This window comes from Empidonax traillii, unplaced genomic scaffold (genome assembly GCF_003031625.1).
Source record: "Empidonax traillii isolate 1590-97213 ecotype Southwest subspecies unplaced genomic scaffold, ASM303162v1 scaffold82:size1209730, whole genome shotgun sequence".
NCBI classification, from domain to species: domain Eukaryota; kingdom Metazoa; phylum Chordata; class Aves; order Passeriformes; family Tyrannidae; genus Empidonax; species Empidonax traillii.
Window position 1 is genome coordinate 600,019 of NW_020955275.1, and position 24,184 is coordinate 624,202.

The following is a 24,184-nucleotide window of genomic DNA, read 5'->3' on the forward strand; positions in this document are numbered from 1 at the left end:
CATAAATGGTATGGACCATTAACTTACCCAAGGGTTTACCACTTAAATCAAGAGTACAGGTAAAAAAAAAAAAAAAAAAAAAAAAAAAAAAAAAAAAAAAAAAAAAAAAAAAAAAAAAAAAAAAAAAAAAAAAAAAAAAAAAAAAAAAAAAAATATGGTAGAGAAAAAGAACTAGTGGAGAGAAAGGAACACAGATGATGCAATGAACATCAGTTCTGATGACTTGTTTTAAATGTTAGTACTGAATTATCAGTTCTTTCAGCAGGTTTGTGACAGAGGTGATTACAGAGGTAGCATAGCAACAAAACAAAGAAAGTTAAAATGTGCTAGAACAGAGACTGGGAACTTAAAGCATAGAAAGTACTGCGATAGTACCCTCATGGTCTTTCCTTACAGTTTGGTGGACTTTTTGAAGCTATAGTGTAAGGAAGGTGAAACAAAGACTTGACCCATATTCAGCAACATACTGGATTCTAACATAATGACCAGTTTGTTTTCAGGGGTATTCAAAGGATATTAGAAATCTTCAATATTCTCTAAAACTACTGTAATCTCTGTGGAGGGAGGGAGGGAGGGAGGGAGGAAGGCAGGAAGGCAGGAAGGCAGAAAGGAAGGAAAATGTAGGAAGATGTCTTCCCTCCATAGGTTGGTTCTCCAAGGAGAGAAGGTGTAATTATTAATAATTTCCAATGGATGAATCCCTCCCCTCCCCTCCTCTCTGCTTTTCTTATTTTTTTTAAAATTTTTTCCCTCTGCAGTGTTGGATCTAAAGCCTTATTAAAAAAAAAAAAAAAAAAAAGGAAAGATGAGGTTCTAACATAATGAGTTACAGGAACACGAACTTTGCTACATGGTGTGTCAAACTGAAGGTTCAGTAAAAAAAGGTTTAATACAATCATGCAGAGATTGCATTTTGCTTTTTCAGATTTCATGGCTAAAGAGTAGAAATGACAAATAGGACAAGACTTATCAGTCCATGAATTAGTTGAAGCTATTCCATCCACTTAAGAATACATATATGATATATATGATCTGTGACCCACTTGCTAACCAAAAGAACAAAATATACATACATCCCACCTTTTCTATGCAGAAAAAAAAATCCTAACATTTGTAAACATAAGACTAAAACTATTTAATTTTTAACTTTCTTGCAACATAACTACAAACAATAATGGAAGACATATTCTATTTGTTTTACTATGGAAATTATAAATAACATACCTTAGGACTTTGTGGGTTCAAGTCCTAGAGATGATCACTGCACCTCTGGAAGTAAAAACCATCTGTTAAAATTATTGCAACTAATTTAGTTTAGGATAAAAATTCCTGTCATTTGAAATCTTTTACCTATTACACTTTTCAAGCTTCCTTAGTACCAAGCAGCATGCTCCTTTCTGATTTCCAGATATGTTCAGGAGATGAGTGCAATTTTTTCAGTCCCTCAATTCCTTTTTTGAGGTTTCCAAGGAGCAGGTTCACTGCAATATACATTCCTCCCCACTCCAGCTTTCCTGTCTGGATTTCAGCTCTTTTTGTATTAAAGAACCTCGTAAGAAATCTTTCTAAAGCAACTATTTTATGAAGCAGGTATCAACTGTATTTTGTAGTCCCTCTGTAGCACTGATTCTGGGAACTGTGGCAGCAGTTAACCAAAAAATTGTTAAAAAACAAATACTAATCTTACAGATGACAGAAAATAAATACGTAGCACCAACCTCTTACTCAACTTTTTTGGAATGAAGGGGAATATAACAGTTGGACTTTCGGTTTAACAATACTGGTGTCAGCACATTAGACAAAGCACTATACGCAGAGCACTGGGAACAGTTTGTTTTGCAGGGGAACACCTTGATAAGCCTTTTCTCCTTCTAACGCCTGTTTTGCACATCTGTAAAAGATATCACACTCTTTCATACTCTATTGTGGAAGAATCATTGAAGCAGATCCTTTTCTCCTCTATGTCTACAATGATTTTAGAAAAGTAATAGCAATTTATAGTATTTAATTATCTTACCTCTTGAGTTCAAGACATCAAAGCCCCATTGACAAATAGACAATGCCAACATATTTTTTTCTGAGTGATTAGAAAGAGGGTTACTCTTATGGTATCCTGTCCTTGCAATCCCTTGCTTTTCTCTAGATATATATTTATAAACATCTAATTATATCTTTGTATATCTATACAGACCTATGCATGTATGTATATAGCATTGGCACATTTTTTTTTTTTTTTATTACTGCCTGAAAATATTTGTTTGCTCCCCATCCCTTGAAAATGTTTTAATTTGTAACACTTTGGACTTACTACATCCGTTTTTCTGGAAGTGTGAATTTACCTGTCACCTTTGAAATATGATAAAGCTATAGTCCAAATATTCTTCAGTTATTCTACTACAGAGATTGCTTTATTACAATGTAGGCAGTACAACCATCCTATTCACCTTATTTTCACAAGTTTTATAGTGCATTTGCTTTATAGCAAAACACAAAGTTTACAGGGATCAACCAAGATATTTTATTTAGGTTCATGCCATTAAATGATCTCTGTAGAAGCCATCACTTCTTACACATGATGTAAACATCAAAGTAACCTTATTTCTAAACCTGTTGTTTTATTGTCTAGCACAAAGAAAAGTGTGTTTTCCTACCTTTAACAACTTGACTTGTGGCTTACTAGAGTTAAGTTCTGTGGGGTTTTTTTGGTGTGCTGAAATTATAATTTTCTGTGTGTACAGATCAACATGCCAGCATTTATTTAATTTTAAAGACACTGAAACTTCTGACAAACATTTTCAACTGCATTAACCTGCACATAAGAAAGCAAATTTAGATAAATATTATTTCAGACAAATAAAAAAATAATAAGAAGAAACCTTAAAATTTGCTTATTTGAATTAATCACCTTGAAAATAAATCTGAAACAAATGTATAAATTTCAAGGAAGCATATCATCCTTCCAAGTACCATTTGAGTGAGCATACTGACAGTTTTTGCAATACTATGAAAAATGACTTCCACTACAAAATATAGGAAACATTTGCAGAATATAATTTTTAATTCATACTTAATAGAATGCATATACTCTACAACCCCATAAGCAGAGAACTCAGTGTGTTGTCAAGCTTCTTCCTTTTAAGGTTTCTTTCTGCAGTACGTTACAGACCTCTTATTTTAAGTCCATATTCCCAAGCAGGTCTTTTGCTGATGTCCTTTTAAAAAACCCACAACTCTCATTTCATGATATTACCTATAAAATGCTTTTCAGTCATTCAGAACTAACACCATAATGGTGATTTAGGTTCCAGCTGATCTAACATCTAATGATAAAAAAAAAAAAAATGCCAACTTTGTTTGTTTCTAGTTGAAGTCAATGGAAATAAAGATTACCAGTGACCTCACAACTCCTGGTCCCTAATCTCCAATTACCTTATTTTTGACAATAATGGATTTGTTGGATTGTTGACACAACCACATTGAATTCAGGACTATCCATTCCATTAATCACTGATGTGAAAGTAACTGAAACCCTTCAGTGGTAACTCCACTGCACTTCACTGAGGGACATCATTTTTTAAAATTTGAAATATTTATTTGATAAAAAAAAACCTCACAACTTTCATGCACTTAAAATGATCTCACAAGAGACCAACATACTTCATGCACCTAGTCAATTTATTTCATCTCAAGACCTAATTAATTCATTTTTGGCACAGTTTGTTCAAATGTAAAAATAGAAATCCTGATTTGTAAAACAAATTTGTAAAGCAAAGGCAGCAGTTACATATATCAACACATCAGGTGGTGGGATTAGTTTATTCCAAGGAGCAGTGTTCATGGACTATCACTGGATTTTCTTCTGTCTGCCAATAAAGACCAAATAACTCTTTGAAACAAAGTTACGCCAGTGATGGAGTAGAGATAAATCAGTATCAGTTGCAAAATAAGAGGCACTTTGATGAATCAAGAACTATCCAAAGTAAGACTGTTCAGCTGGTAAAGGTTTTTCAGATCTCACCTGCCTGAAAGGAGGACAGCAGAAGAAAGCCTGGCTTAAAATCGCAGGGTTTTAAAAATTTCTATGCAAATGATTCAACTGCTTTAGATAACTGAGACACAGTGGGGAAGAAGGAAAAAAAAAAAAGCTTATGTTATTAGGTGGTTGGTCAAAAGTTTCTGTCAAATGTTGTCAGGTTCTTGTGTCCCCAAGCTTCAAAAATGAAAGAACAATCTTCTGCCACTAAGTTGCCATTTTGATGATCCTCTGAAAATCTGCTAAATGCGGTCAGGTTACAAGAGTTGTTTGCATACCCAACAGTGTGAAGGGGAAAATCAAATTGTAGCTGTTCAGCATTGGTAATTTGTGATCAAGGAATGACCTGATGTGTAGGACAGGAAGGTCTAGCTACAGAAAGGGTTTAACTGGTTGGACATAGGAATGACAGGACAAAAGGACTCCCTATAGAGAGTGAAGTTTCCCTTGGGTGTGAGGCACATCACAGCGTTATCTTGTAGCAATCCATCAGACACTGACATGAATGCTCAGAGACCACTTCAGGAGGTGGAGCTGTGCTGGGGAGTGGATCCAAAGCAGGGCTGAGCGTCCCATGCTGACAATCACAGGATTGGTGCTGCTGCAAGTGTGCAAAAGGAATCGGCTTCTGCCTCACCTTTGCAGACTCCCTGTAGAATGGCTTACGGTCGTAAGACTGTTCAGTGCATCTTATATTAAATCTTTTATATTTAAGCACAAACCTGTGTTTAATTCAGCTCCAGGCATACAATTCCCCTTATAAGAGACTTGTGAGGTAGTGGTTAAAAACATTCAGATTCTGACTGCGCAATAGACCGGAAGATAAACATGACATTTCCACACACAGGATGGGTTTATCTCACCACAGTTATAATGTTAAATTAATTTTAATTTGACAATGAAGCTCTTGGCAGTTTCTGGCACACTGCAGATCTCTGCTGGGATGATTTGTGTATATTTATAAAACATTTTGGATTGAATTTTCTCGTATAAGAACAAAAGAGAATGTGTACTCAGGTATGCTCATTGTACGTATCCTATTGTATGTACCAGCAGGAAAATATGAATTTGTTTTAACGTTATCTATAGGCCCTCCTTTTATACACTGAAAACAATGGAGAATCACTCAGCCTGAAGGCGTAGGCTAAGTGATCTATAAAAATAAATTTCCTTAACTAAAACCAATTAGGAATGTAATACTGAAGTCACAGTTCTCACAATAACTAAGAGGTAATTACTAAGCTTGTTCTGTAGCTGATAAACAAAGACTTTGAAAGAAAATTTAATCACTGATTTCTTGTCCTAAATTTAGATGCCAAATGAGATCATATAATTACAGATGAATGAATTTTTATCTACATTTTATATAGAATCATGTCTAGCATTCTAATTGCAAAAGCAAGAAAAAACAGAATCTTGCATGTTTATTTCAAGGAATAACGGTGAGGATTCACTTTTAGCACACGAAGGCAGATACAGTCTTGCAGTTATAGGAAAATGAAAATTAATCAGCCCCAATGAACTCAGCCACATCCACAGAAAAATTTTGCATGAAATTAAGCATGAATACATTCCTGGCCGAATACATTCCTGGCAGAATGTGCTGTAGGAAGGTACATAACCAGCAGATCCTCATGGTAGTCCCATTGCATCCCTTTTCATACTGTCCTGTCTTATGTAGTGTAAGTTCTTTATTTTTCTCTACTCATACAATAATCTTCATCACTTCTTCATTCTTAGTGGTGTAGTCACATTCTTTACTAATAGCTGCTTCTCATATTTTAAAAGATCTCTGAAGTGATATTTTGGTTGTTATTTGAACATCTATGTTTTGTGACATGAGGTTGAGAAAATGTCACTGACATGTAACTACTAGATTGAACAAAAAAATTGTATGTTCATCTATCTTCACTACACCTGAAAAATTCCATCTTTTACCAAGAAAACTGCATCTGCTTAGTCTGTGGTATGCTACAGATGGATTTGCACTTAGTTAGTTATAGCATTAATACTGAAAAGCCAAGACTTACCTTCGTGCAGGTAACTTTGTGTTTAAGCCAAGGTTACGGAAAATGATAGCAGTGAACTTTATGGGACACTGAAAAAGCATCAATAATAGTAGCAGAAAATGAAGAAAAGTAGAGTCCATGAGAACAACAGTAAGCATTTCAAAATTCATGCCTTTATCAGAGTGTGGTATGCAACTGCGAACAATTATGTTTCTATGGAATTTTTTGAGAGGAAAGAGACCTTGTCTGTCTGTCTGTCTCAGACAAATTTTGTCTGAGTCACAGCCACGAAAGAATACCTGAATACCAAAAGAGGAGCAGACAACTTTCACTTCTGCTACCTGTGTTCTGCCTAAGAAGATTAGGTACCTCCCCTGCTCGCCAGTGCCTGCACAGCAGTGCTTTTCAGCAGCTAGATAGAAATGCACTCAGAGAGGATAAAGACCTTTTGTGCATACAGGTTTCCCTTACAGACTACAAGCTTTAGCTCTTCATAAAATGACCCCAGGATCTTGCAGCAAAGTATGAGAGGCTCACAGTGTCACAGCCAAGATCTCATCGTTAGAATCAGGTTTACATAATGTTCTGCAGTGGAAACTGTTTCTTATGGCATCTGGGTTTTTTTCTTATATTTTGGATTTTCAATAAAAGAAAGTCCAAACAAATTTCTAGAACCTTTTCCTCATGCGGTATTGCAGACAACCCAAGAGGATGATAAATGAAAACTGTTATAAAGCTTTTTCACATTATTCTTCAGCTAACCTATTTTTGAGAACATTTTTATCAGAGCAGTTTAACTGCAACTGAAAACGTGTAACTGAGTCAGAAATTTGGAGGAAGGTAACAAATAAATTTCCATAAGTTCTAGCATCCTACACATCCTAAACTGTAGTAAGCAAAGATGAGGAACCAGAAACATAAGTGTGTGGCCAAAAATGCAGTTAACAAAAGGTTATTTGAGTTGGCAAGTTGTAACGATTCCCTACTAACCTTTAATTTACACATTTGGCTAACACCTCATACTAGGCCAGTTCAAACTATTTAAAAAGAATCCACTGCACCTTTCTTGCCTCCTTTATTAGCATTGCAGAATTCAAGTAATCCATTTGGATTACCTGCTGGCCACTGTGACTGGGAGAAGTATAATCTGCTATTTATGGTGAAAATCAAAAGACTGCCATAGCCATCCCAACGTTTTCAAATGTAGATCTTCCTGTTACTTTCCGGTGTACTTTAAGAAATCAGTAAAGCTTCCAAGAGCAGTTGTTTCTAGGATACCTTCATAATTCTGCCTCTACAAGTGCTGTCAGAAACACATCGTGCGCAGTTACACCAGAGTTTGACAGACACTAACACATATTTTGAGGCTGTAAGAAACTGCTAAAACTTAAAGCTACTCAATACTTTCTTTGTTGTCAGTATGAATCTTCTCATGCTGTGTTGAAAACCACAACAAAGAACTTGATGGAATGAGGTGTGCTTGGCTTGAGAGTTATTAAAGCAGACTAAAGACAATGCCCTCCAGTAGCTGGTTATGAGAACAACTGTTTTAGCAGTGTGTGTCAGCAGGACTAATATTGCAATTGTCCCTCCCAAACTATACATGCAGTAATTATGCTAACAATAACTCTGCCTTTCATAGGTTTTCTGGTAAACTTGGTCTCTAAAGACAGTTTAGAAAGAGCTAAGCTTCAAATTCTTTTCACAGTAGAGTTCAACTAATGGATGGAAGGATTATCAGTATCCTACCTGTGTTCCTTTAGACCGGTTTCAAGAAGGTATAATTAGTAATGTCATTAGCAAAGACTACCAGGGAACAATGATCCCATTCAACAATCACTTTTGAGGTTCCACAGTTTGCTTTTAATTCTGCTTTAGAATGAAAACTAAAGCTGTCTGAATGTTATTTTTTTCAAAACAGAGATGAAGCCTGTATTAAGTGAAGCTAAAATTTTGCTTAGCTGTAATTGCTTCCATGTGTCAATCAACAGACTGATGGCTAGCCAACAGCTTCAGTATAAGTAGTTTAAAGCAATCTGACTATAAATAGTTTTGCTGACTCATTTAGATCAGTCTCTCCACCTCTTATCTCTTCAAATCAACAGAAGAGGAATATGAACAAGGGTTACACACACCTCAGCAATTTTAATACCAGCTCAGTACAGTTGTATTCATCCTAATTTAGTCGATGAAGGAGCAGGAATAACAGTCCTAATAGCACTGCGCTTTGGAAGATATAAATAAGAATAACCCTACTAAAGGCATTTCAGCTTAGCTGAAAATGCAGCCAAGGTTTTTAATGTGATCTATACTGAGAGTGCAGAACAAGGAATAAATATTTCCTCACCTGAAATCTTGTCAGTTTAAACAAAATTATAAATACATATCTATTCTCTGGTTTGATTTTTTTTTTAATTTTATTTTTTCCTTGTATCTGCAAATGTTCCATTAATTTATGAGAAACAAACCCGTAAGATTTTTTCCTGGAAGGAGAATGATATGAAATTATATGATGATAGGAAAGTCTGAAACAGGCAAATTGAGCTGAAATCAGGCACCAAATTAGGAAGTAGCGTATTTTTACTTACTGTCCTTATTTGATGCTTAATGTTACAGTATTCTTTCAGGAAAAAAACTATTTCATAGTCAAAGTGTTTTATTAAGCACAAAATGGAGAACTGAGAATTGCTGAATCTCAACTCTGTTTCTTTTCACATAACTTCAAACAAAAGACATTTTTTTCTCCTGTAATATTATATTAACAACACAAGTTGCTTTACCAAGCTCCTGAGAGCCTCCTCTGTGATAGAGAATTAGGTGCTAGTGCCCATGGGGAGAAGAAATCCCATTTAATTCTCAGATATTCTCCTATTGAGGACAACTTGAGGAAGGGCATTGAAAAATGAATAAGGTAGGTAGAGAAGAGGTCTTGTAATGTAATATAATAATTGTAATAATGTAAATAACATTAGTTAGCTTAGAAAAAGGTCTGGTCTGAAATTCCACTTACTCTTTGCTTCTTAGAGTATATGAGGCTCTTAAGAGGCAGTCATGACATTAACTTGAGTCCTCAGAAATTTTAATCTAGATATATGTACCCTCCCTACCCAGCTCTTAACCAAGTAAAATATGTGCGGATCTCAGAATCGGAAACATAATGCTTCAAATTTATATGATGTTATCCAAGTGAAAAGTGCTATTTGAATGAAATTTGCCCATTTTGAACAATAAATCATCCCTACTTTCAGAAGAAATTACAGAACTAAAGAGTCTTTCATCCCTGTATTTCTAAAAGTAACCCCTGGAATACAAAAATAATAATAATTAAAAAAACCAAAAAAACCCCACAAACAAACAAAAAGAAACCAAATATAATCCAACCAAACAAAAAAACTCAAGCTGAATGAAGTTGTCTGGTTTCTGACAGTTCACCATATAGGACAGCTAGAAAACACGGAATGCCATGTTCAAACTTGCCCACACAGATACATATTGAATTTAAAAGATTTGAAATGAAAAGCTGAACATGGAAAAACATTCAATCTTCCTGAATACACTTTTATTTGGACCTGTGAAATGAATTGTTTGCTTATTAGAAATGAATTCTCAACACAAATCAACACACGGGTGAGACTGACTGGAAACGGTATTAAAACTAAAGCTATATCTGGAAGCAGCCCAGCTAAATATATTTTGTTTTAATGAAGAGAGGAAATAGTGGACAAAAATATGAACATAAAAAAGAAAGACAAAAAAATGTTGAATAAAAGAAAATCATTCTCAAAACAGAAACAACCACATTGCAAACAACTCAAGATTTCAGTTTTAAGCAAATGAGCTATCAGAGAACAATGGGGAAGGTAACATGTTAGAAGCAATAATTAATCAAAGTTCATTGCTATCCATACCTGAAAAACCACTGTGAATAGCTTCTAAACATTAACAAGAGGAACTGAGGAAGACCATATCAGTGAATGAGAGTTTCTATTTTTAACAGGCTTTATTAGAAAACAATAATAACTAATTAAAAGATAGCCTTCTAATTAAAATTGCTGAACAGAATTACACTTGCTATTGTTGATCATTGTCTCCCTGGAATGCTCAATATCCTTTCAAAGGGTGATATTTCTGTATAAATAATTATGTTATTTAGAAAGTAATTGCATGTATCAGGGTTTCAAGGGAAGGCATATATATTTTTTTGGTAGACAAAGATCAATGTATAACAGTACAATTAAATTTCATTGCCTTTTTAGAGGAAGATATACATATTCTCCCACCACATAACATTGCATCCATCTAACATGTGATATCTCTTGCACTATAAAGACAAAGAAAGGAATGTTACTAAATCCATATCTATGCCCCAAACCCAAGATCACATGGGTGCCCAAATACTGGTATTGTGTAAGATAATCTCTTACTGTTTTATATATGTTGATTTTTAGCATACCAAACTAAAAACCTTTCAGAATGCTTTGAAAAAAGAAAGTCAGACACATTCCTGTTGCACATTTTATTTTGTGCAGCCATTATTGCTCCAAACTGATCTAAAAAATATTTGAATATTTGAGACAAATGACTTTATGGTTTTGTTTGTTTGTTTGTTTGTTTGTTTTGTTTTGTGTGTGTGTTTTTTTTTTTTTTTGGTGGTTTTTTTTTTTTAATCTGGAAGGAAGTTATTCCTTTTTTTTGGTAATGTCTGTGATTACTGCAGGCCCCTCACAAAAGTAACATGGAAATGCTCTATGTAGAAGAACAACCCTGAGCGGGACAGTCTTGCTGCAGGGTACATGACCCCATTGTGGGCCATTTCAGTGGAGGACACAGAGGAATGACCACACCTCCAGGTGTGCCTGTGTGACCTGTGCAGAGGGATTCCCCACTGGTGTGTGGGTCTGTGGGCTGCAGGGCAGCACAGGGGCAGGTAAAGCCACAGTGCCTTCTCTGTAGCAGGAGGGGTAAGTGTGTGGTGGGGGCCCAGAGAGCCAGAAAAGAAGTTTGCAACACTCATAGCCTGTAAGGGGAGATGGTGTGGGTGCAGCTGTGTGTGCAAGCAGGTGGGAAATGTATTGTCTTGGGATTTGCTACAAAAGGTGCCCTGAAATTTGCAGGTGTTTACTAAGCTTTTGTAAGTGTTTAGTGTTGTGGGCTATATGTTTTTGTTGCTATTGGTTCCAACAGTATAATTCACTGACTACCACTTAACTCTCTGCTGTTAACAAGCAATTTTGATATTGATTTGATTTAAACCACTTCAGCAGAACAATTTTTTCTCTCAGATCCTCTAATGCCTTTCTTTTATCAGATCAGAATGACTCAACTTGAAACAAAAAGTCCACAGTACAAATACATACACTGCCTTAACACACCTTCAATATAAGAAATGTACATATAGTTTGCTCTGTAACCAGATACAACTGCTGTGTAATTTCAGAGGCAGCCACTTTATGCTTTGTGAAACCAAGTGTAATGATAATGTTCCACATGATTTAAGGTCAAGTATACATTCTATCAGTGACAGAATGGTATGCAACTGCTACACTGCTAAAAGCTTTTGAAAGAGTAATACAGCTAAATAGGCTTTCTATCATTCTTTTCAGATCCTGCATACATTAATGTGTGGTGTCTGTCTATACATACTCACTAAAAGATAAACTTTCTCATTATAATACATAAAATAAAGACTGTAGATGAATAATTAAAATTGCTAATACAAAAATAATTCCTTCAATGCTTTTAAACAAAATAGTCTGTGTAGTTACAGAGAGAGGTTTTCCTTTCTTTTTTTTTTTTTTTTTTTTAATGGTACATGGCATACATAAATGACATCTCTTTCAAACCAACAGCTTAAACTAGCAATTCTGCTTAGCAAGAGAGAAATTTATAGTTGTTATATACCCTGTCTATGATGCTTTTATACTGTTTCTAATTTGTTTTTTAATGGATTGATTCTGACTACCATTTGCCTTTCTTATTACTATTTACTTGGAAGTACTAAGGTTGAAATAAGGAATGACTACAATCTACTAACCAGGAATGGAAAGAAAATTATCTGGGATTCCCATCTATTGGAAAAGACTACAGTAAGAAGGTGGCATCTGCAAAGGTGTAAGAAATTCAGTTACAAGTCAGTCATTTAAAGGAAGTACAGGAGAAGGGTTGATACATACAGCAGAAATCATTTCTCTGAAAAACAGATGAAGACAAGGGGATTTTATAAACTCATTTAAGTGGAAAACAGAAAAGAAAAAGACATGTTGGAGAATAATGTTAAGTAGAATAACAACATAAAAAAGAAAAAAAAGACAAGCACAAGATGTCCATTTCCATTGCTTGGAAGTTACCAAAGAGGTTACATTGCTAAATAAAGCAAAGAGGCTGTACTTGGAGGGCTTTTTTGGGGGGTGGTTAAATATAAAAAAAATTGGTTTATGTTGGAGATTAATATCTCAGAAAATTTTTTGGCGAAAAAACCATATGCTCTTCTTTATGAAGAGAAAATTATTCTTGTTTCTTAAAACCAAAAAAAGCTAATGAAATGGTCTTGTAGCAGGTAAAGGGGGAAATACAACTGAATTATTTTATTTCTTATTTACTCAAATGGATTAATTTTTATTTTAAGTGCGCATGCAAAGAAATATCACTCTGAAGTCTACAAACATTCAGAACCTACCTCCTTTGTTATACATATTGAATAGTCACTTATGGTTTGTCATATATTGTGATTACATAGGATTTCTCAACAGAGACATACTGCATTAAAAATCAAAACAAAGTTAAATCAATGCCATGTGTGGTACAGAAGGCTTATCTGATTTGGAATCAGTTTATTTTAACAGAATTAGCTCATATAAATTATAACAGCATAAGCACTACTGTAGACTAGTAAATAAGTCCACACCAGACTAGTAAATGAGTCTATACTAGGTGGTTCATGGTCTTAACAAGACTGATGTGCTCTCCAAGAGCTCTGAAGACACAGTTTATTATACAGGGAGCAAACTAAGTCATCATCATCATCATCATGGCTAGGCTTCGCGAATGAAGATTTGAGAAGGGTTCCACCCACGCTTGCTACAAGCGCACTGATGGCTAAAAAGGCCAATGCGAGATAGACAAGTCCGGTTGCAGAAGGCACAGCAGAAAGAGCAAACACAGGGAGCAAACTAAGTAATCATATTAAAAAATGACATTGGGTTTATTTGCCATCATAGATCATGCTGGAGAAAACTCAGTTAAGGTTATAGTAATTAATTCCTATTTAAAGGAAAAAAGAAATTCATAACAAAATGACATTATTTAATATTTACTTCAAATGTTCAACACAGAAACAACGCAGTGAAGTAACTTTACAGATCACCACTATTTTTTTGAGTAATAATTTATAAAACACATAAACAGAATTCAAAGTGATCATGTATCCTGATTTCTGTATAGTGGAATATCTTAGGGACAATAATTTTGAATGACTTAAGAAATGGAGGTCTACTAACAGCTACTCTTCTAAATGGCACTTATTACATCTGGATACTTGTATATGATTTCCATGGAAATTAAGAAAAAAATTTATAAATATTTATTAGAGAAAATAGAGTGGGAAGGAAAACAGAACTTGAATTTTTTCCTTTTTACCCTACTTAAACTAATTCCTCTGATAATCACTGTTCCTCTTTCATTCCTAGAGTCCTCAGCTTTTTCCTTCAACTGCAATTTTGCACCCTTATAACTCTTCTTTACATCACCATGCTTTTTTTAGAATTTGTGCAACTGACTTCTGTAAGCAAAGAATATTACATATTAATAAAGCTCCTAAGACACTAGGCAAGGACAGAATTATTTTTTAAATAAATTGCAATGGTTCAAAGAGAATATTTTCTTTCTCTTTAAACATTTTTTATTAATTCTCCTCTGCAACTTGCCACCAAATGCTATCTTTGAAACTCCTTGGCTGCATCTTCTCAAAGCTGAAGCCACTTAAACTGGATCTGGAAACACCAATAATCACAGAGGGTGAAACTGATGCACTGTAATCCTTTTCGTCAACTCATAAAGGAAGAGGACATCAACTGTCAGAACAAATGAAAGTCTTATTTTTGAACAAACAGTTAAGTACTTGCTTGGTTCCAATTGACTCTGGTGGCTATTACATATATTCATAAATTTCCTTAAGCAGGAGTGATTAATTGAACTGAAGCTCAGAAGAAGTACACTGCTTAGAAGTGTTGACACTGCTAATGAATGAAAAAGCAAGAAAAAAATTTGTTAGGTAAATTATGACAAACGGTTTATAGATCAACAAAGATGACAAACAAAACCAAACTTTTTTGAATCTCCAGTACATATTCCAGACACAATTATTTTCATTCTCCAAAATAATTAGGGAAGATTTTATGCTGCAGAAAAACTAATATGAATATTTCTTTATATTATATTTCTTTTGTAGGAAATATCAGCATATTTGACTTCCCAAGGGGAGTCCAGGCATGAAGAAGAAACATCTCTTATGTAGACTGAATTGTTAACAGAGTAATTTCTTCTCCAAGAAGGGGTAGGCAGATGACTTCCCCCGACATCCCCAAAGAGTAACAGATAAGCAGTAGTAGCTCATCTATATAGAAGTTATGAATTTAATAATGAACAACAAAGAATGTGGGAATATAACCTTCAGTTCCCATTCCAATATCAACCCTATTTGCAAACTTCTGGAGTTAAGTTAGTGTTTAATTTTGTCTCAGTTGAAATAGTACAAATAATAGCATGATGACTGCAGTAAGGAGGAGAAATATACTAAAGAAATATACTAAAAGACAGCTATCTAAGACAGGAAAACAATACAGAAATACTAGCTGGAAGAAACAAAAACAGCAAGGAGATACAATCTAGTGCAATCAAAAGAAAAAAAAAAAAGTCCAAGACGACCTAGTATCAGACTTCAAGGGCACTACCTAGGTAATTACCTTAATATTATCCTTTGCATCTACATATATTTCAAAAACTTGCTCTTGCCTGCCACTCTTACTCTACCATTCTTATTCACTATTTGTTCCAGAGGAACACAAAACCCAAGACAATATTGTGTCAAGCATGGGGAAACTAAACATTTGGAATGGACACAACAGATGACTGTGAAGGAAACAAGGAAAATGAAGTGAACAGCATTCAGCCTGTGGCAAGCAGCACAGTTGGGGAAAAAGTGCCAACCTGCAGTCTCTCCCTACAGCCTCATTTCACCCAATTTGTTTGTTCATGCAAGAACTATAAACTGTAAGGAAGAGATTATTTGCTACCAATATATTACTCTTATTCCAGAAGCACCACACTTGTGTTTCTTGAATAAATTAAAATCTTTTCCCACTCTCCAGGTAGAATAAAAATATTCAATACTATGCACTGGTTTAGTCAATTATTTTTTTCTTTTTTCCAGTGTGCTTCCATTCAAAATACAATAACTTTATTTTTCTCAAGGAAAAAAAAAAAAAAATCCTTGGCCTGACAGAATAACAGAAGGCCCACAGAAATTATGCAGATCAGCACAGAAAAAGAAACTGGTTATCTATTAGCATGTCACACACATGGCAATGAAGTAGTATTGGATTTAAAAAAATCTCTTATACAATTCTTTAAAAAGATGTAAAAGAAGGATCCAATAAATACTCAGATCCTGAATCCCTTCTTGGACTAGGTTGTTCACATTTGCTTTTGAAGTCCTATTAAACTGTAAAGCGATATGTATAGCTAAATGCAGGTTTTGAGAAGAACATCAAAACACCTCAGGTAAGTGCTTTCTGGTGGCTTAAAGTGCCACGAGGATTCAGTTGTGCATATTTTCTCATTTGTTTTAAATCCTCTAATAATATGGGAAAGCAGTCTACTATCCTTATTCTACAGATGAGAAGTTTTATTAACTTGGATTAAGGTTATGATATCTGTACACGGGGAATGGAGTGGTGATTGCAATAATAATTCTCAGTTGGATAGAAGTGTTGGATTATGGTTATAAATATGGGCTTTGATTCTATCTGCATAATAAAGTGCAAGGGAACCTACGGACTTCTGAACATTTGAAATGGTGAAAATTCCAAAAGGAAAGAAAAAATCATAAAAAGTCCTAGGTAGTGGCACTTACAAGCCAATGACATTTACACGCCAGTATGGCACATAGAAGCCTGTTTACATTAAACGATGTTTAAGGTTCATTCAAACCCAAGTCATTCTGTGACTCTACGTTACTATGATATCATCATTGGAGGAAGAGGCTGGCAGAAACTTGGCTTACAGAACTGTGTTGTGCCTTGTGATTAGCACAGTAAACAGAATTAATCAGTGCACTTCCTGTATCTCCCATCCTTCACAGCAGAGGATTTATGTTGCGATGCTCCCTGAAAGGAAATGTAACACTTTTTATTATATCTACCTGGTGATGAAGAAGGATCTTTGCCAACATTTTGACCTAACTGTGTGCCTTACATAAAAGGAAGGTAAGAAGTATCATGCCTGAGTCAGGTACTGTAATTCTTCTTGACAAGCTTTATGGCAGAAGACTATTTTCCAAACTACTTTCATAGTTGCATGAGGAATGTAGAAAGCAATCCCTGGAGAACTGACTTACAATATCATTGCAATTATGGGTGATACGCTTGTCTTCCTGCTCTGCATATCTGTGTTAACTGCCATCAGACCTGACTCTGGAGGGACAAGCTAGAGTAATCTTGCCAGTATTGCACACATGGATTATGGAATGTCAAGTATTTTAAGCTAATAGTTTTCAGTGATATAAAGGCATTGACTTATTGTAGTTCATGGAAAACAAGCTCTATTTCAATTAACATTAACACAGTTAATGCTTCACTGGAAGATTAAAAGAATTGACAACTATTCACTACAACTACATGAAAAACATGCAACAAAGTGTAAATTATTCTGAGACTCTCTTAATTTCATGGATTTTCAGCTCAAGAATAAAGGATATATTTCCTAGATCAATCAGTGTCCTAATTAAAGGTTTCTATAGCAATTTTTTGTTTTGTTTTTAAGATAATACCTTTTCCAAAATATAGGTGAATTGATAAACAAATATTTTGGTCACTTACCTACCACACGGTAGGTAAGGTAACTAAATCCAGATATTTCAGTCTAAAATATGATAAATGTTTTCTTGGGAAGAATTCTTTTTGAAGAATCATAGAATTGTTTGGGTTGACAGGGACTTTTGAAGATCATCTAGTTCAAGCCTCCCACCATGGGAAGGAACATCTTTCACTAGATCACGTTGCTCAGTGTCCCATCCAACGTGGCCTTGATGCTTGCAATGATGTGGCAGCCACAATGTCTGTGATAAAAAAAATCATCTTTATATCCCATCTAAATTTGCCCTCTTTCAGTTTAAAACCATTGCCCCTTGTTCGGTTACTAGTGGCTGTGGCAAAAAGTCTTTCTCAGGTTGGTTTTTTTTGGTGGGTTTTTTTTTGTTGTTGGTTGGTTGGTTGGTTGGTGGTTTTTTTATGTCTCCTTCATATATTTAAAAACCGTAATAAATTCTCTGTGAAGCCTTCTCTTTTCCAGACTGAATAAACTCAAACCTCTCAGACGTTCTTCATAGAAGAGGTGCTCTAGACCTCTGACCATTGTTGTACCCCTTCTCTGGATCCGCTCTTAACACGTCTATGTCTTTCTTGTGCTGGGGCCTCAGAACTGGATTCAGGTGGGGTCTCACCAAATCAGAGTAAAGGAGGAGAATCAGTTCCCTTCACCAGCTGGCCACACATCTTTTTGTGCAGCCCAGGATACAGTTGGCCTTCTGGGCTGTGAACCTATATTGCTGGCTCTGTAGCCTCAGGAGGGCCAACTATTTTCATTATGTCAATAAAACACTTAAAAAACTGGATTTTAGCACTTAGATTGTATCACTGGGACTCTTCAGCAGTAACTCATGTCAACAGTAAGTGGTATATGCCAGCTTCAGCTGCCTAAGGATATGGGAAAATATATAAATTTTTATTTATTTTCAAAGAATATTGTGAAGAAAAGAGTGATATATCACCAGTCAGAACCATGGGAAGACATTACTAAGCATGGGCTAATATCAGTGTGTAAGAAAAGGCTAAAACTATTTGCAGATTATCACAGAATCATAGAATTACTTGGGTTGGGAGGGACCTTAAAGATCATCTAGATTCAAACCCCTACTCTGGGCAGGGACACCTCCCTCAACCCCCTCTATCATCTAAAGAGATAAAGGGGGTCAGCAAAGCTATGAAGAAAGCTGCATGATGTGTCAATTTGTTTTACAGTAGGAAATTAGACATAGACAAACTTCTCCTCCACTACATAAAATGTTTTCTGATTAATAATTTTGTTTCATGGTTGCCCATGACTCAATTTCAAACTTTATTTTTTTAATGAAGTAGTAGTTAGAAATCTCATTCATCCTCAGATCAGAGACCAATTTAGTAAGATAAATAGAAATAGAGATAGCTGCCAATTGTACAGAAATTTTCTTCCAAAGAGTCAAACTTCCAAAACAAAGTAGGGAATTTTTAAACTGTTAATGAAAGAAAGACTATCAAATATTGAAATCATCATTAGTCAAAGTATTAAAGGATGAAATATTTAATTGGAACCAGTATCAAAGATCTGGATGCTTATCGTAAGTTTATTTATCCTTATCTAAATTTTCTGCATCTGCAAATTTCCTGAAATTTCAAGGGTTGAAACATCATAAGGCACGTTACAAGGAGGATGCATCTGTAGTCTCCTGAATGTGTCTTCAACACCAGTAATGAATTGCAGGAAAATGTGACCTTTATTGCATGCAGCAAGGTATATGCGATGTTGTCTATCTTATAAGACTGTAAGTTAAATTGATTTAAACTTGATTCAAAGAAATCAAAATACTCTGTTTAATCACATCAACACTTCTTTGTTTAAAATTTGTTTTCCTTATTTGTATTAAATTTTCAATGCTTTTCTTCCTGAAGGAAACATCCAATTTATGTTCAGGATAGATGCTTAAATACAAATTTAGGTATAAACATAAAATTCCCTCTGATAGAAATTTAAATAGAATACACTAAACATAAATAAAATTAGGATTTGGAGGACTATGATGATTTATTACTCATAAAAAAAACCCCAAATTAAGCCAAACTAAAAAAAAAACACAACAAACAAAACATCAAAGTTTTCAATCAAAGCCAATTCAAAATGCTATATGAAATATTTTATTCTATGCTACACACTATGGAAGAAAAGAAAAAATTCTTTCTTGAAGTAACTATAAAAAAAATATTTTCTAGAACAGGAAATTCAAAGGGGTCTCTAGACAGAACCAGAGAGGAAATAGTGGGTAACACTGTATATGTTACAAAAATGAACCTAAACCAGGAAATGCAAATAGGAAAAGATTTAACGTAAAAGGAATTAGTAATAAATTTTTCTCCAGAAGATATCAGTTTCCAATTGACATTACAGTGCTTCAACTATACTGATTTCCTTGAAGAGTCCTTTTTGGACATAAATCCCCTTCAAAACATTTTGAACAACTGTATGGTAATTCATATTTTCCTATTCAGTAGGTCTACAGAAAGGTTGTAGTATTTCTGCACATGAAATGTTGAAGACTTTTAAATTTCTTCAGAAGAGGTAAAGATGGAAGAATAGAAATCAAGTTTACAGCTTTCTGACAGACAGAGAGATCCTAGTGCTTTAGATGACTTTTCTTGACCTAATTCATCAGTCCTGTTCATCACCCTGATGAACGCTTAATCACAAGATGCATATTGATTTCCAAATGTAAACTTCCTCCGTGAACTTCCCAATGATCTGAGAAAGGCTTTTGCAGATCATTTTTTGATAGAAGTTGCATAACTAGAGATTCCATTATTTGCTCCAAGTTTTATAACAGCAAAGTCCCAAAGAAGGCTATCACAAAATTACAATTTAGACTAGCGAAACACAGTAGAAAATGTACCCCGTTTTTCACTGCATGTGGCTAGAGACTGAAGAACGACAGGAACATAAGTTTTGGAAAGAGGTACTTGAAGATGGTACTATTCAAACGATATGTAGCTACAGAGATTTCATTCCCCTTAACAAAATATGGCATTGAGTGAGGAAATCTATTATCAAGTTTTTTATTAAAGAGCATGCCAGGACTTGTAAATTGTACATACTAGTAACAAAGAATCTACAGAGCCTTGCAAATCAGGGTTAGCTGAAAATGATAAAAAGGAACTGGGTGATTACTAAGTGAATAATGATCAAGGTCCAATGAAATTACAGTGCCATTTATAACTTTTAGTTAGGCATTTAGTCACTTGCAGAACTTGGGAAAATATATTGATTCTGCAATAGATTAGGGAATTACTGATAACATTAGCAGGATCCACATAAACTCTAACAGTCCAAACACTCTCTAAAATTCTTATCAGCAAAAGTCCTTCTCTCTAAATCCACTCAGAACACCGAATCTACTAGACAATTTGACTCACAGTAGGATGTTTTACACTTGGAATCAGAACAGCTCGTGAGAATTCAGAAACAATCTCAGCAAAAGAACACTGCTAGGATACACTTTTCCAAGCATGCTTGATTTAAAGTCATCTTGTGTGGCCCAGAATCCTGTCTGGTGTAGATCATCATTAATCCATTTAATTTATAGTTACTTAACCTTGAAATGTACTGGAACTGCAATTATTTACAGTTAAAGTTGTGGAGCTCTTGCTGACTACCCTTTAAAACTGAAATCAAACCTCCAGACAGTGATAATGATATGTTGCAGGAACTTAGAATCAATTCTTAAATAGTGAATGGTGCACAGAAAGATGGTGATTTTCTATTAAAAAAGAGTTTTATAGAGGCCTAGGAAAAGTTGAGCACATTAAAAAAAACCAGTGAAAGGAACCATCTTAGCTATATCCTCCAGGACAACTAATTAGCCATGAAAGAAATAGAGTCAGAAAAAGTGACTGCAGAAAGCAAAGCATAGTCCCTGCTGTCAGTCAATCACATAAGGCACAAGGTAGCAGTTTGTCACAAAGTACTGTGAATAAACAGGAATAGATATTAGGAAGAAGAGACATATCAGTACAAGAGAAACACACACATGAATTGAAGAAATCAGGTAGAAAAGATGATGGATAGGCAATGTCTTTGGAGAAAAGGGCATCAAGAAAGGCTAATGTGTGAAAGATACAAACATCTGGGCACTTGTGACGGATTAGGTTAGAAGGAACCCTGAGAACAGAAAAACATAACAAATGGGAGTAGAAAAAAATTAAAGAATGAGCATCTTGAGTATTATTTTCTTCCTTAGAAAGTGAAAAGCAATTGCAGAAGCTAATGGAAAGTTTATAACCTGCTAACATCTAACACACTAATTTTTTTTCCACGGCCAACTGTGATTGTGCCAACCAGAAGATGAATAGGGTCATAATTAGGAAGGTTGAAGCATGGGTAATTTGTCTTAAGATACACCCTGCAGAGTGAGACAAGCAGAGTTAGAGAAGTATTTAAATCTGCACAATGACTTGAGATAATTGTCTAGCTAGCAACATAGACCATACAAGGACAGGAAAGCAGGTACTACATAGCAGGCTGTGAACCCTCTCCAAAACATGACAATAAGACAAATATTAGCCCACAAAGCCTACAACATTTTCTGCTAAAATAGATTCAGTCCATCACCAAACTACTATTGTTCTGAAAATTGAAAGAAACCAAAACAGTGGTATACATCACCTTAGTGGGCTTTGTAACCTCTGAAGAAAATTTATAGTGTATTACTTTCTCAAACTATATTAAAATAAGTACCAATAAACCACAAGGAAGGTCTGAAAAATAACAGCATCACGTACCTGCTTCAAACAGTAGAAATAGATTAAATAAAGGGGAGAATTTTATCCATATATATCAGTATCTTAGAGTGTGAGTAGATAATCTGTTACCAAGCAAAACCTGCATACAACTGTCTTGAGGCTTCTGTCCCTGCCATTACCTTCACATCTTATAATGCCATGAGTACAAAAATAAATATTGACTTTGCCTGTACCATTTCTGTTCTGTGGTTTCATGCCTTTTTTTTTTTTTCTGGAAGATTTCACAAAATGCTTGTAACGGAAACAAAAAAATTCTACATTTTCTCTAAAAAAATGATTTAAAATATCGTGTTATAAGTTAATTTTTAATTTTTAAAAGTCCATGTGGCATAATATATCTCAAATATGTAAATAGCAATATAATTTATTATAGGGAGTTTTTCTACTACACTCAAAATTCAATGTTCAAAATGTAAGTCTTATTTCCTAATTAATACTTTGTTGCTAGACAGATTTAATTCTGAATAAACATATATTACTAAATAACAAAAGAATAGATTTGTCACCATGTGATTTAGTTTTAACCATTTTCAGTTTTTCATTTTCATGTCTTTTTAAGTAAATACTACACTTTGGAGCTACTCAAATTATTTATAACAACTAACTCCACAGCAAACGTCATAGCAAGACAATCAGTGACTTGAAATAATCAGAATAATCATTAATTTATGATCCTTTCGTGCAGGGATTTCCAAGGATTTTTCGTTTTACTATTTTCATGATCTGATATCCAGTCTCTGAACTTCTATTACTCTTTTCACTGAATTTGCTGCCTGCACTTTTAAAAATTATTCCCAAGAGTAGTGTTTGCTCAAGAAATGAAAATTGACAGGAGACCTTTATTTTTGCAATTGATATGAGTTTTAGATTAACTATTTACATTCATCTAGTTGGACGTCATTATCTAGTTGAGTTTTCACTAGACAGGAAAACTGTCTCCTCTGGTCTGTCATTTCAAATATATTTTTATTCTGAAAGATCTGTATCAGTGGATAGAAGTAGAACATCCATTACACTTTACCTCCATCTACTTTCTTTGAATTATGAATTTCAGATATCAGCTCTATCTCTTCAGCACTGAAATGAGCCTGTACATAACACAATAGTTTATCCCTGGCCACTCACCCTTGGTGTGTACTGTTACTCTCATCCACGTATTCTTCAGACTTTGTAGTTTTGGATGTGACTGGCCACTGTGTGATTCTCAGACCACATTCACTATTGACTGACTTTACATCTTTATGTGGACGTAATGTTCCTTCTGTAGATTTATTAAAAGCTAAATTTCCTAGGATTTTTTTCTGTAGTGGAAGGGAATAAAGTGATATCATACCCTTTACAAGGAGAGGTCTATTTTCAGCAGATGAAATACCAACTTTACACAGCCAGGTGGACTCAAGATTCTAGTCTACCTGCAGAAACACTTCTAGTCCCAGAAGAACCTGTTTGCTTAAGTTGCATATATTCAATCTGTTTCAGCAGTGGGTATATATTTGAAAGCAAACTTGGTTAGAAGGTAAATAAAAATTGCACTGGAAAGTCATTTTTATTTCAAGTCTTTTATATCAAAGTCTACTTTAGTTTGCCAGATGTGCACAAAAGTGTGGCGTCTAGGTGTCAATAACACACTGCAGATAGTGGTCCTCAAGGTCCTCAAGGGCAAAGTATGCAGCTGACCATAATATTAACACTTTTTTACCAAGGTTGTAATCATGATGATCAGTAGAGTAATATAAATTCATTTTTCTAGTGGAAAGCCTCATTATCATAGTGTTTACCTTACTGCTGAGTAGATTCTCTCATAAAATTATGGAGCCATATTTGAATCAAATTCATCCCAGCAATAATTCAAGCTGACAAGCTATATATTACAACTGACAAGAAAGAATTTATCATATGATATTCTGTATATATCATATTATTAAAATGTGATGGCATCCTATCTTTTCTGATCTTTAAAGAAATAAGAAAATGTTTAATAAAATCAATACGACTATAACAGTTGACAGAAAAGTAGTACAGTTTCTCAGTAATGCAGGAGATACAGTCCTGCATCATACAGGACTGAGCCATTCAGATCAGTGTGTATGAGAAAGGAAGAAAGAAAGAAAGGAAAGAAAGAAAGAAAAGAAAGGAAAGGAAAGGAAAGGAAAGGAAAGGAAAGGAAAGGAAAGGAAAGGAAAGGAAAGGAAAGGAAAGGAAAGGAAAGGAAAGGAAAGGAAAGGAAAGGAAAGGAAAGGAAAGGAAAGGAAAGGAAAGGAAAG

General features: G+C 34.7%; 1 protein-coding gene across 2 annotated transcripts in view; it reads right to left on the bottom strand.

The window, feature by feature from the left end:
* Positions 1–24,184, bottom strand: part of LINGO2 (leucine rich repeat and Ig domain containing 2) — a 477,776-nt gene that overhangs the window by 163,554 nt on the left and 290,038 nt on the right. Inside the window, exon 4 of one of the 2 annotated variants that reach the window (XM_027881020.1) lies at positions 1,225–1,267. The gene's annotated coding sequence lies outside the window, so the exon portion shown is untranslated. Of the gene's footprint in view, positions 1–1,224; positions 2,221–24,184 lie in introns of those variants that run through there. The other variant, XM_027881021.1, reaches the window with a different exon arrangement.